We start from the raw sequence: 12,653 nt of genomic DNA, 5'->3' as shown, positions 1-12,653 counted from the left end.
GGGGGCCGGGAGGCTGGCAGGCCTCCCAGCCCCCAGCAGGTCTTCACTCTGTGGGCTCTCCGGCCTTCTCTCGGCTTCTCCTTTGGCTTCTGCTTTGGCTTCTCCTGGCGTCCCCGTGATGCTGCCCTTAAAAGCACAGTCTTAGCCCAGGTGTACCCACTCCAGGTGCCTGCCATCAGGCATGCATTCAGGATCACAGTTTCCCTCATCTATCCTGATGGCGGGAGGGCAGAAAAGCCTGATATTTTTCCTTACCCTACACTTATGGAGGCTACACTCCTTAGTATTTTATGCAAACCCTTTGGGACCTCATTGTGACCCCTTTTCTAGCCCCATCTCCATCTTCCCCCTATATGTCTCCCCATTACCCTCCTCCATCTTGCTTTCAGTCTTATTATCTGACACATTTACTTTGTTGCCTTGCTTGTTCATTCCCACCACAATGTCTTAGCATTGCCTTTTTGGGGTAGATTAAAAAAATATTTTGTAGGGGCCTCCCTGGTGGCGCAGGCAGTTGAGTGCAGTGCTGTGAGGCAGTTCACAGCCTCTGCAATGCCAGTTTGATCCCCGCCGGCCTCGGAGCAACCCACGTGGTGAGCAGACCTCTTCTGTCTCGCCCGCTGCTCCCCTCAGCAGTGTATTTCGTCAGTCTGCCTGTTTTGTTCCCCACTCTGGCTCTGGTGAATCCTCTCACCCTCCTGTGCATCTGGCCTGTACCCCAGATCTTGTATAAATAAAATAAATCTTTAAAAAAATGTGTAGAAGAACTGGGGTGTAGGCCAGAGGTGCAGGGGGTGAGAGGATTCACCAGAGACAAAGTGGGGAGCAGAACAGGTGGATCTACTGAAATACAGTGGTATGGGGAGCAGCGGGTGACAGGAGAGGGTTTGCTCCCTGATGGGAGATGGAGGCCACAAGGGTGATGGTGCTGAGACTTAATCCCTAGGCCACCAGGGAGGCCCTGCCCTTGTGTGGTTTTTTTGAAAACCCTTACCCCTTCGGGGGTCAGCTCACCACTCCATGGTGAAGCCATCTGTGATTGCCACCCCTGCTCACAAGGAGGAGATATGTTTTTATGTGTGTCCTCCTCATAAAGCCTGGATTTGTGAATGAGCGAATGAGTCAATGAAGTGAGCTGATGACTGGCCCATCCATTTCAAAGAGGAGCTGTTTTGAAATGAGTACACACAAACTGGTTGCATCTGCAGATGTTGATGATATGAGCTGAGCGTGTACTTGCGTGCATTGGTGAGGTGTGCTGGCTCTGTGATGATAAATAATTTGATGGGCCTTGAACTTTTATTCACACAAGCAGAATAGTTTCAGAACATCGCCATGGAGACGAAGGAGGACTCAAGCAGCAGGGTAGCACTTAGGCAGTGACAGATCTTACAGAGAATGGGCTTAGCTACACCTTTCTTGTCAAAAAATCCCTTGCTAATGGGAAGAGTGCTTCAAGGCAGAATAAAACCATGAACCCCTCAATGAACAGAAAGCCCCTGAATTTAGGGAAAAGGAAATAGCAGTTCAGGAAGAAGATAAATTCTGAGAGATAAACTGAAAGGCATAAAGAGAACGAGGATGCTGGGGTCCTGACATGACGTTGGTATTCTAGATATTATCAGGAAATAAACAGAGGAAGAAGATGTTTCAAATATCTAATCACATGAAAGAACAGGAGGCAGGAATTCTGTTGTGTGAAGTGAGAGAATATCACAAAGACAGCTCTGAACTGGAGGAAATAGGTCTCTTGTACCTTGGCCAAATGTTAATCATTGATGATATAACCAGAACTAGTCTTCCAGGTCTCCTTAATCTGCAGGGAATGACCTTCTCTGTCTGTTGAAAACCTATTCTATCAAAGGCCGGTTCAAATGGCACCATCCCGTGAATGAAGTTGTTCCCAGCTCATCAGACAGGGTTAATGACTTCCGTGTGGCTCCTTGGAGCTGCGGCTTCCTCTTCTCCCCATCCACCCAGCACGCTTGTTCTCATGTCAGCCTCTGCGAGACTGTGACCACGCGATGACAGTGCCCTCGTCTAGCTGTCTGGGTGTGCTGATACCTGGCACAGAGCCTGCGATGAGCTGACTTGGGAGCCCCTCCAGATTCGTATGTTGAAACCCTGACTCCCAGCGTCTCAGAATGTGGCTGTAGTTAGAGGGAGACAGGGCCTTTAAAGAAGTGATTAAGTTAAAATGTGGCCTGTAGGATGGGCCCTAGTGCTGTCTGACTGGTGTCTTCATGAGAGGAGGAAACTGGGCATAGGAGGGAAGGCCGAGCAAGGTGCAAGTGAGAAGGTGGGCATTTGGGAGCTGAGGAGGAGGGCCTCAGCTGCCCAAACTTGATATTGGACTTTGAGCCTCCAGAAAATAAATTTCTGTTTTTCAGTCACCTAGCCTGTGATATTTTGTTATGATGGGCCTAGAAAACCAGTACTGCAGCACTTCCTCAAATAAAAGCTTGTCAGGTGAAGCTGGAAACACTGACTGTGGGAAGAGGCAGTGGCAGGTTTTGGTTGAAGACGCTAAGAGTAGAATCTCCAGGAAGCCAGGCTTGCTGCTACAGAAAAAGCTTCCAGTCACACAGCTGTGCCTTTTACCTTCACCCCCTGCCCCCACCCTCCAGTGCCCTGTGTCCTGGGGCACCAGCTGGCACACCCTCGATGCCTGTTCACAGCAGTCCTTCTCCCTGCCGGGACCTAGTGGGGTCCTGATACCAACTCTTCCACACCAGGAAGGGGAGGGAAGAAGAATGGAAGAAAGAGGAAGGCTGTGCAGATGGTTTCACTGAGAGCTAAAAGGAAGGGAAAGGAGACGGGCATTTCACCTAACCAGCAAGTCTTCCTCATGTACTGAAGAATAGGACAGTATAGGTAGATGCACATGCATGGATGCATCTATAATGACAGTATTTTGAGTAGGCTATCCCGTTATTTATGCTTTAAACATAATACATTGTTTGACAGTGTGCTAGGCAGACGTGTGGTATGAGCTTACCTTCCAGTTAATGCAGTGAGTTAGCCAAACTCAAGGTTAAGGACACAGTCACCTCATTTCTGCCCTCATTACAGACACCAGTTGCAGGTTTGGGGTTTCCTATGATCACCTTCTCTTTGAACAACTGGCCACAAGTTCAGGGTTTACAGGAGTACCCTCAAATTTGATAATTTGCTGGAACAACTCACAGAATTCAGGAAAGTACTACACGTGTGACGAGAGTTTTATTATAGACAAAAGATACACACTGGAGGGCCTCCCCGGTGGCGCAGCGGTTGGGCGCTGGGTTGCGAAGCTGCCCGCAGCCTCTGCAGTGCCGGTTCAATCCCCGGCTGCTCCCCCAGCCACCGGAGGAGGGTCCCACATGGCGCGCAGACCTCTCCTGCCGCCCGCTGCTCCCCTCAGCAGTGTACTTCGGTCCTTCTGCCTGCTCTGCTCCCCGCTCTGGCTCTGGTGAATTCTCTCACCCTCCCGCGCTTCTGACTGTACCCAGTGCACGCATAAATAAATAAGTAAATATATCTTTTAAAAAAATTGTTTAAAAAAAAAAAGATACACACTGGAATCAGCCAAAGATACAAGTGGAACCAATGACGTGTCTGTATCTTCAGGATGTCTCGTCCTTCAAGCATTGCTTTGGGACCATACAGGAGCATTGCCAGCCAGGGGAGTTTATCCAAGCCTCAATGTCCAGTTTTCATGGAGGCTTTATTATCTAGGCATGATTGATTGAATAATTACCATAAAGTTGAACTCAATCTCCAGGCTTCCCTCCCTTCCTGCTGGTCAGCCCCCACCCTAACTCATCTCCTGAGCATAAATGAGGAGCCTACCTTGCATAAAATTTCTCCCCTCAGAAATTGCAAGGGTTTAGAGGTTACATCTCAGGAGCCCAGACAAAGTCCAGATCATTTGTTAGGTGAGGCCAGATTTCTTAATACACATGATGATATGACAATTAAATGGATGGAATCAAGTCAGGAAGCAGGGAAACCCATTTCCTCAGAAATCCCCGGAAGAGACCAAGGCATGACTGAGGGATGGGAAGGAGACAGACTTCACATGCACATAGTTGACTGTCAAGACTTGGCTGTTGGCTGTATAGGGGGGCAGAGGGGTGGGGAAAGATCAAGGGCCATGGGCAGGTGTCTGGCTGGGGCAAATAGCTGGGTTAGGTCATCTTCACCAACTTCTCTGGCTCCTCGATGCAATGCTTGGAACACAGTGAGCATTTAGCAAATATCTGTTTGGAAGTGCTCTTAAGTGATGGCACAAAAATCCTCCAAGTCCCAGTGACTTAAAGCTGAAGCAGAGGTCACCCCTGGAAGATAATTGCTATTTTGTTGCTGTTTCAAAAGTCCATGCTGTTTCTTATGGGTTGTTGTAGCAATAAATAGGGTGAGTTGCTGAACTAAGGAAAAATACTACAAAGTGGAAGGGGAAGAGCTTGAACATACAAAACTACACAATCTTGTCCAAATCATGATTTTCTAGGCTTTAGAAGTCATTGCAGTTTATTCTGTGATTGTTTATTCTGTGATTCTGTGCAGTTTATTCTGTGATAGAAGTTTGATGCATCTCCAAACAATTTGTCATCCACGCTGGACAATGTTCTCTCTGCTGTGAGACCACAGGAATGAGAACTGAACTACTGGTCACAGCTCAGGTCTGTTCTCGGAACCAGATTTAAGGGAGGGCTCAGTGGTGCAGATAGCAGAAGCCGCAACATGGGCTGTGGAACAGCTGTACTTAGTCTGAATTCTGCCTCTGCTGTTTAGCTTTGCCATATAACCTAACCTCTCAGAGCTTCTCTGGGCCACTGTTTTCTTATCTGTAAAATGAGAATGATAACACTACATAATACTGCTGTCAGATCAAAGAAGCTGGTGCACTTCCGCGCTGTGCTCTGTTAAATTAACAAGGGAGACCCTTTTATGCAGATGATCCTGATTGCATCAGGACACAAGGAGGAGGTCTGATGCCACTTACAGATAACAGTCATTTCCTCCACAAGGCCTGCTCTGACCTCAGAACCCAGTGTAAAAACCTCTTCCCAAGCCCCTCCTTTATCACCTGTGTGGCTCCTATTCTGCTTTGCCAAGCGAGCTTGCTATTTCTGTTTCTGCATTTCACTTCCTCAACTTGACTGTGATCTCCTGCAGCGCAGACACTTTCATCATTTTTTTTTTTTAATGTTCCATTTTTGAATCGCAGCATAGTGCCTCTCTGCACCTAACACTTGCTCAGAATATAAGGATTGATTGATATTTCACCACTTTTATCTCTGAAAAATGATCCCGGAGTCATGAGCTGACCTCAGCCAACATGAGGTCATTACTGCAAAGTGACAGTGTGTTTATTCATTTATCTGTTTATCTGGCGGCCCAACCATGACTCACACATCCCGATGAGGGCTGCTGCCTTATAAGGAGGCACCTTATTCCAAGAAGCCTGTCACCTCTCAAAGCATTTTTGGAACTTCTGCATTGAATCAGCGCCAGAATCAGGGCGGTGGATCCTAACACTTCCTGGGTGGAGTTATTTTTAGAAACAGTGAAAGTTGCCTTGACCAAATTTGGTAGGTCCGGTCATGGGGGGTGAGTGGGTGCTGGGTGGGTGTGGAGAAGAAGACATGATGGGCTGATGATCAATTAATACTGAATTGGGAATTTCCAATGTGTCAGGCACTGTACACTCTCTGTCTTAGTTTCATCTTAATATCATCTCTGTGGTGCAGGTCCCCATAGCCTCTTTCATGGATGTGGCCTCTGAGGCAAAAGGAGAATAAAACCAGTCTCTCGTAGAGACCCCGCTGCTTTTCTTCCCACCTATGGGGCCAGGAAATAGGCATGACAACAGAATGGGGATCTTTCTGCCCCCCAGCAGAGATGATACATGTGGACGCTTTATCTAGAGCCAACAAAGCCAACCACAGTGACACTGGGGCTGGTGAGGGGGTGGTGGGCTGGGGGAATGCAGGAGCCCCGGAGAAGCCAAGAAAACTGAGAAGTTCCTGTGGCAAGCTCCTGGAGGGCTCCTTTGGGAGAGACTGGAAAAATGGGGGAGAGGACTGGTTCCTGCTTGGAGACCCAGGAGATGCATGACAATGGTCAGTCTAACATCCAAATGAAGGCATTCCTTCTGTGCCTCTCATTTCTACCTTCTGAGAATTGTATTATGTTTGCTGAGTATAAGAGGACTTCAAGTTCATTGTAGAAAAATTGGAGACTATTTAGAGGACTATAAAGAAAAATGACCTAAAAATGACCCTCCTTCCCTGAGGCCTCAGACCTGGCTAAAACTAGGCTGCTATGCAGATCAGCACGCAAAGGGTTATTTATAAGCTCCCTCCTGCTCATCACCCACTCCCTGCTCTGCTTGACTAGAGAGAGGCCTTCAGCCAGGGCATTTCCCTGCAGCCTACTCAGGCTGCTATATAAAGTCCTGCCCTTCTAGAGCCTGGCGCAGGCAGTTCCTTATCTGTTTGCGGCAGGGTCTGATCCGTTGTCCAGCTGGCAGGTGCTCGGAGGTGTTCCGGTGCTCTCTGACTGTTGCTATCAGGGTGTCCAGTTCCCATGTGTTCGTCTCCTCTGGTTCTCACTGAGACTTGGTGGGAGACACAAACTGAAACCTCAATATAGGGAGTCATTTGCTTGTTCGTTAGAGGGCAGTTGCCAGATAGCTGAGATGCCCTTGATGGGCTTGGCACGGGTGACAATGTATCCAGCCTGTGTGGGCTCCCTGCTTAATCTCCCTCCTGAAGCTGCTGTGCCTACCACCTACCGCTCAGCCCCGGCTCTGACTCCTCTCTCCTTTCTCATCATTAGTGCTTGGCTCGGTCTTCTTCGTCTTTATGACTTCTGCAGGCAAAGGCCTGCAACTTGTTGCATCTCGGTTACAGAATTTCAGGCTTGACTTCTCTCTACCTAAGACTGGACTATGATAGATGAACTTTCTCTGCCTTGAAAATAAGTTTTTCCAAGATGGTTTTGCAGCACTATCTTATTTTGCAGCTAGTTTGGACAGAGGAGAAACAAGAGAGGCATCCTGACAAAATATAGAGAGTTTAAATCATATATAATGTGTGTGAAATCTTTACTCCTCTACTTAAAAAGAGGTGTGATCTTAAGCAAGTTATGTAACCCCTTAGACACTTAGTTTCTTCATCTTTAAGATATAGAGTCTGATAGCTCTTAGAATTCATGCCCAGATTAAATAGTATGATATATAGATATCTGAATATCTACATCTATGTGCATTGCACAGGAAACATATTAGATGATGTGGTTAGCTATTGTAAAAGGATTGATAATATCATTATTTATGACCATTTGAATGGGAGAGAGGTAGTGGTTTCTTTTCTCCCTCTTAGATTTGAGATTTCACAGGAGAATTCTTGACCTTGGGTGTTAAGAAACTCCACTAGGCATGTTGATCCACATTCTATTGATATTTAAATGAGTTATTAAAGTTCTAAGAGGATCTATTCAAGCACCCCTCATGTCTCAGGAGGCCCTGGTCCTTTGTTTTGGCCTCATGAGAATCAGATCAACCTTATACGAAAGGGCAAGTTGTACTTCTTCTTGGTCAAAATTTAGTAACAAAATATTCCTGCTGTAAATCACATGCCACTTCAAGATGGAATGATTATAAAATTATAATAATGAAAATGGTATTTATTAGGATTTAGGGGTAAAATTGAAGCAGTACCCCAAATAAATGCATAGTGTGATTTTATGTGTCAATGGAACTGGGCCACAGGATTGTCATTTGTTTGGTTAAACATTATTCTGGTGTGTCTAGGAAAATGTTTCCAGATGAAATTAATGTTTGAACTGGCAGACTGAGTAAAGCAGATTGCCCTGCCCAGTGTGGGTGGGCCTCATCTAATCTGTTGAAGACCTGAGTAGAGTAAAAGTGGACTAAGAAGGAATTCTTGGGCCTCCCTGGTAGTGCAAGGGGTTAAGACACAACCTATGAAGCTCTCCGCAGCCACAGCAGCACAAGTTCGATTCCCAGCCAGGAAGCTACCCACATGGTGCAGCAGACCTTTCTTGACTCACCGCTGCTCCCCTCAGCAGTGTATTTCAGTCAGTCTGCCTGTTCTGTTTCCCACTCTGTCTCTGGTGAATCCTCTCACCCTCTGCACATCTGGCCTGTACCCCGGTTCTTGTATACATAAATAAATCTTAAAAAAAAAAAGAACGAATTTTTTTCTGACGTCTTTGATCTGGGGCATCTGTCTTCTGCCTTTGGACTTGAATATGAACTAGAACTTAACCTTGGAATCTCCAGCTTATTGTCTGCAGATCTTAGGCTTTCTCAGCTTCCATAATTCCATGTGCTAATTTCTTATAATAAATCTCTTTATATGTCCTATTGACTCTGCTTGTCTAGAGCACCCTGACTAATACACAAAGTCTTATAACGAATTAATAAAAAATTAAACAGGGATGAAAAAGAGAAATAAGCACCAAACTGAGATAGTCAGACAAAAGGCAATAAATATAAGGAAAGCAGAAGGAAGTAATTTATAAATTAATAAAATAAATTGATTAATTATAAAACAAAGGTTTTATGATTAGTAATTATAACACATAACTAATAAATTGAAAGCTAATTATCTGAAAGGAATTAAGATTTATAAACTGTCATCTGGATTTATCAAAAGAAAAGATGGAGAAAGAACAAAAATTCTCAAGGAAAAATAATGACAGATAGAAGGTATTAAAAGAACCCTGACAGAGTGTGTTGCTCTGCTTATGTAAATAAGTTTGAAAACTTGTGTAGTGAAAAATTAACCTTACCCAGAGAGATCTGGCCTTTTCCATTGTTCCTGGGAGGTAAACTTGAGGCGCTTGGAAGATCCTGCCTCAAAAGAATGTCTTTGTTTACCTGGGAGCCTTAAACCGCACCTGACAGTCTAACAACATGATTTATGATGGGGGTTTTGTGTCATAGGGTACAGATGACCGTTGAACAACACAGGTTTGAACTACATGAATCTACTTATAAGTGAATTTTTTTCTATCTCTGAGTTTGGATTCACAGATCCATTCAACATGGATGTCGGATACTGGGTGTTGATTGGTTGGCTCTATGGGTATGAAACTTGAGGACAGGAAGGACTAACTTCAGGAACTTGAGCATCCTCAAATTTTGGTGCCTATAAAGAGAAGGCATGTCTCTAAAACACTCCCTCAAGGGATAACTGTAGTTAAATTTTAGGAGCATCAAAAGTTATATATAGATTTTTAACTGCACAGGATCTACTCCTGCATTGTTCAAGGGTCAACTTTTTTTTTTTTTTTTTACAGATCAGCCTTGTAGTTAGTCAGTCATGTCTATGGGATCAAGTCACAATAGAAACTCTGGACATCAAGATTCAGGTGAGCTTTCCTAGTTCATAATACAGTCAGAAGTCACTTAATGAGATTTCAGTAAATAGTGGACTGTATAGACTGCATAGACAATGCAATATAGGTATACCATATAGCCTAGATATGTAATAGGTTATAGCAGCTAGGTTTGTGTCATCATACTCTGTGACATTCACATAATGACAAAATAGACTAGTGATGTATTTCTTAGAACATACCTCTGTCATTTAGCAACATATGAATTTACTCTGTGTGTATGGTTGGTCATATATTGTTGCTGTGGAAAGTAGTACAATCCATGTCTCCACTGGGAGAAGACACCTGAAAACTCTGTGCTTGGAACTTTCCTGGACTCTGCCCCAATTGTCTCTTTCCTTGGCTGGTATTAATCCATATCCTTTCATTGTAATAAATTGTAACCATAAGTACAACCACTGTCAGTGGCTTTGTCAGTGCTTTTAGCAAATTATCAAATGAGAGAGTGGTCTTGGAACCCCCCTATAATCTTATATGTTGGTACTTTTCTGGGAAAATATAATTCACCAAAAATGACTTAATATCATAGTCAACGACATATTCAATGTCAACTTTGTTTTAGTTAAGCAACAAATTCAAAGAAATCCCAACAAAACAATCCATTCTTATGGAAAAAGAAGCAAGAGAAATGACTAGGAAAATGGCCCTATAAGATATAATACATATTATATAACTCCAATAATTAAAACAGTGCAGGACATGTTGCAGTCGGAACAAAATAGGAAGTCCAGAAATAGAGCAAAACTTATTGGGAATTTAGCTTATGATAATGATGGCATTTCAAACCATTGGGGGAAAGGATGAATTATTCAATAAATGGTGTTAAGAAACTGGGTAGCCATCTGGAAAAAAAATAAGCCGGATCCGTAACTTACTTCTTATATCAGGATATATAACAGGAAAAATCAGTGATTTAAATTTTAAAAAATGCTAGAGGAAACATGGGAGACTAAAAAATAACCTAATCTCTATTTCGGAATGGGGAAGAACTTCAAAGGATGACGCAAAATACTGAAGCCATAAAGAATAAATTGCTGTCTTCTATTTCATTACAAATTATGTATGGACCAGCAAAAGCAAATTTGAAAGAATACTATCAAAACAGGAAAAATATGGTAGTATTCCTAATACATAAAGACCTTTTTAGTAAACAGTAAGAAAAACAACTATATGTTAAGAAAATGAGCAAAAGATGTGATCCTAGAGTTCACAGAAAACACCAGTGGTTTATTTTTTTTGAATTTTCACTATTTTTATTTTAATTTATTTTTATTTAAAACATTTTAGGGCTCCCTGGTGGCGCAGGGGTTAAGTCTCAGTGCTACCAAGTACTCACCGCTGCTGTGGTCTGAGCCCCTGGCAGGGAGATAACCTACCTATAGCGCATAAGACCTCTCCTGTCTTGCCTGCTGCTCCCCTCAGCAGTGTGTTTTAGTCAGTCTTCCTATTCTGCTCCCCACTCTGTCACTGGTGAATCTTCTCACCCCTGCACCTCTGGCCTACGCCCCAGTTCTCCTATACATAAATAAATAAATCTTTAAAAAAATTTTAAAGTAATTTTTAAATTGATATCCATTGGCTTACAATACTATATAAGATTTAGGAGTATAGCTTTACATTGCAATATGGAATGCAAATGATCTATAAATGTGCACATACTCCTAATGAGAAACTACAAAATAAAACTACAGGGAGATAATGTTTACTATTTTTCATTTACCAAATGGACAGGGATTAAAATATTGTACAAGTGAAAGTATGGGGAACAGAAACTCTTACATGTTGCCAATGTGACTAAGTGTCTGCACTGCTTCTGGGAACAGCATAAAGGAATAGATACACACACCTGCTAATCAGCATTCTACTTCTAGTGTCTTATCCTCATCCCTTTAGGACAAAATGATGTACCAAGTTGGAATTGCAGCATTTTTGTAAAAGATTAAAAATCACCAAAATATCCATCCAGAAAGACTGGCTAAATAGATCAAGGTGCATAGAGGCAACAACCACATAACTGCCCGACTACAGCAAGGACACAATCACGCCATGGCTACAACCACAAGGGCAACAATCACAACACTATGCCTGCAATAGCCACATAACCATGTTGACCTCAAGCCCCACAACAACCATAATGGCAGTAGCTGTGACACCTGGGGCAGCGCACAAGCACAAGCACCTGCACAGCCAGTCACATCTGCCAGTTACCAGATTCACATTATGTGCTCACTTAAGCCACTGAGGAAGCCCACCCCCCCCCCCCCCAACCACTGTAGGAATAGTTGAGCAGGAACTTGAGCTTGCATCAGGTGAGTTGGGCTCTTGACATTGCTGCCTCATCTCCAAGGGCCTGGTGCCTGAGCAAGGCCAAGTCAGCTTGACACTAAGCCCTGGAGGAGGGGGAGTTTCTCTTCCCCTTTCTGAGAAGGAAGGGATTTCTTTCTTGCTTTCCTTCCAGTGGCAGCCCTTGGGTGCTCCCCTCTGGTTGAAGGGGAAGGAACCCAGCAGGCAGCGGGCCTCTGAGTAGCTCAACTGCTCTGGTGTGTCAGGGGAGGTGGGGGGAGCAGGCCCCTGGCTCTCTGAAAACACTCCAGAAGGAGGATGGGCACCTAGCTGCTGAGGAGCGCCCTGAGCACTGTGGCACTTCCTGTAGATCATCTGTGCAGCAGGCATCACACGTGGTCCAGCTCAGTGGAAAGCAGGGTTCCAACCTGTGAGGGACTAGGCAAAGGAGAATGACCAGGCACTGGGTGAGGTTGGGGCGGTGGAAGAGCAGAAGGGACCAGGGGTGAGAAAGTGCCAGAGAGAGAAAAGTAGGGTGGCCGGTGGAAGACCCGGACCCAACTGGGGCAAGGAGGGGATGTGAGAGCCAGAGGGAGGGGCTGGGACCCCGGAGGGTCAGGCTGTAGCTTGAGCTCCGCAGAGGTCACTTTATCCTGGGTGTCTTCCCGCCTGCCCCCTCCTTCGTCTAAGTGGTTAGTTGTTTACTTGCCTGTGCTCCCCAATTCCCTGGGAGCCCCAGAAAGGCTGGCCCTGCTCCCCGGCCTTGTGTCCCAGTGTCCAGCTCAGGACCTGGCATGTAGCAAAGACTGTGGCTGCAATGAATGGAAGTCCCCTGGCAGCTGGGCAGCCCCGCGGTGTTTGCTGCTGGGAGACAGTGGAGCTGGGCTATTTGGGAAGCAGTGTCTTCCTAGGCAGCCTCTGGGCCCCAGGGGGCAGGCTGTCCCTCTTGGCCTGAA

The sequence above is a fragment of the Talpa europaea genome (genome assembly GCF_964194135.1).
Source record: "Talpa europaea genome assembly, chromosome: 12".
Classification (NCBI taxonomy): domain Eukaryota; kingdom Metazoa; phylum Chordata; class Mammalia; order Eulipotyphla; family Talpidae; genus Talpa; species Talpa europaea.
Note: the sequence above shows the minus strand (reverse complement) of the source record.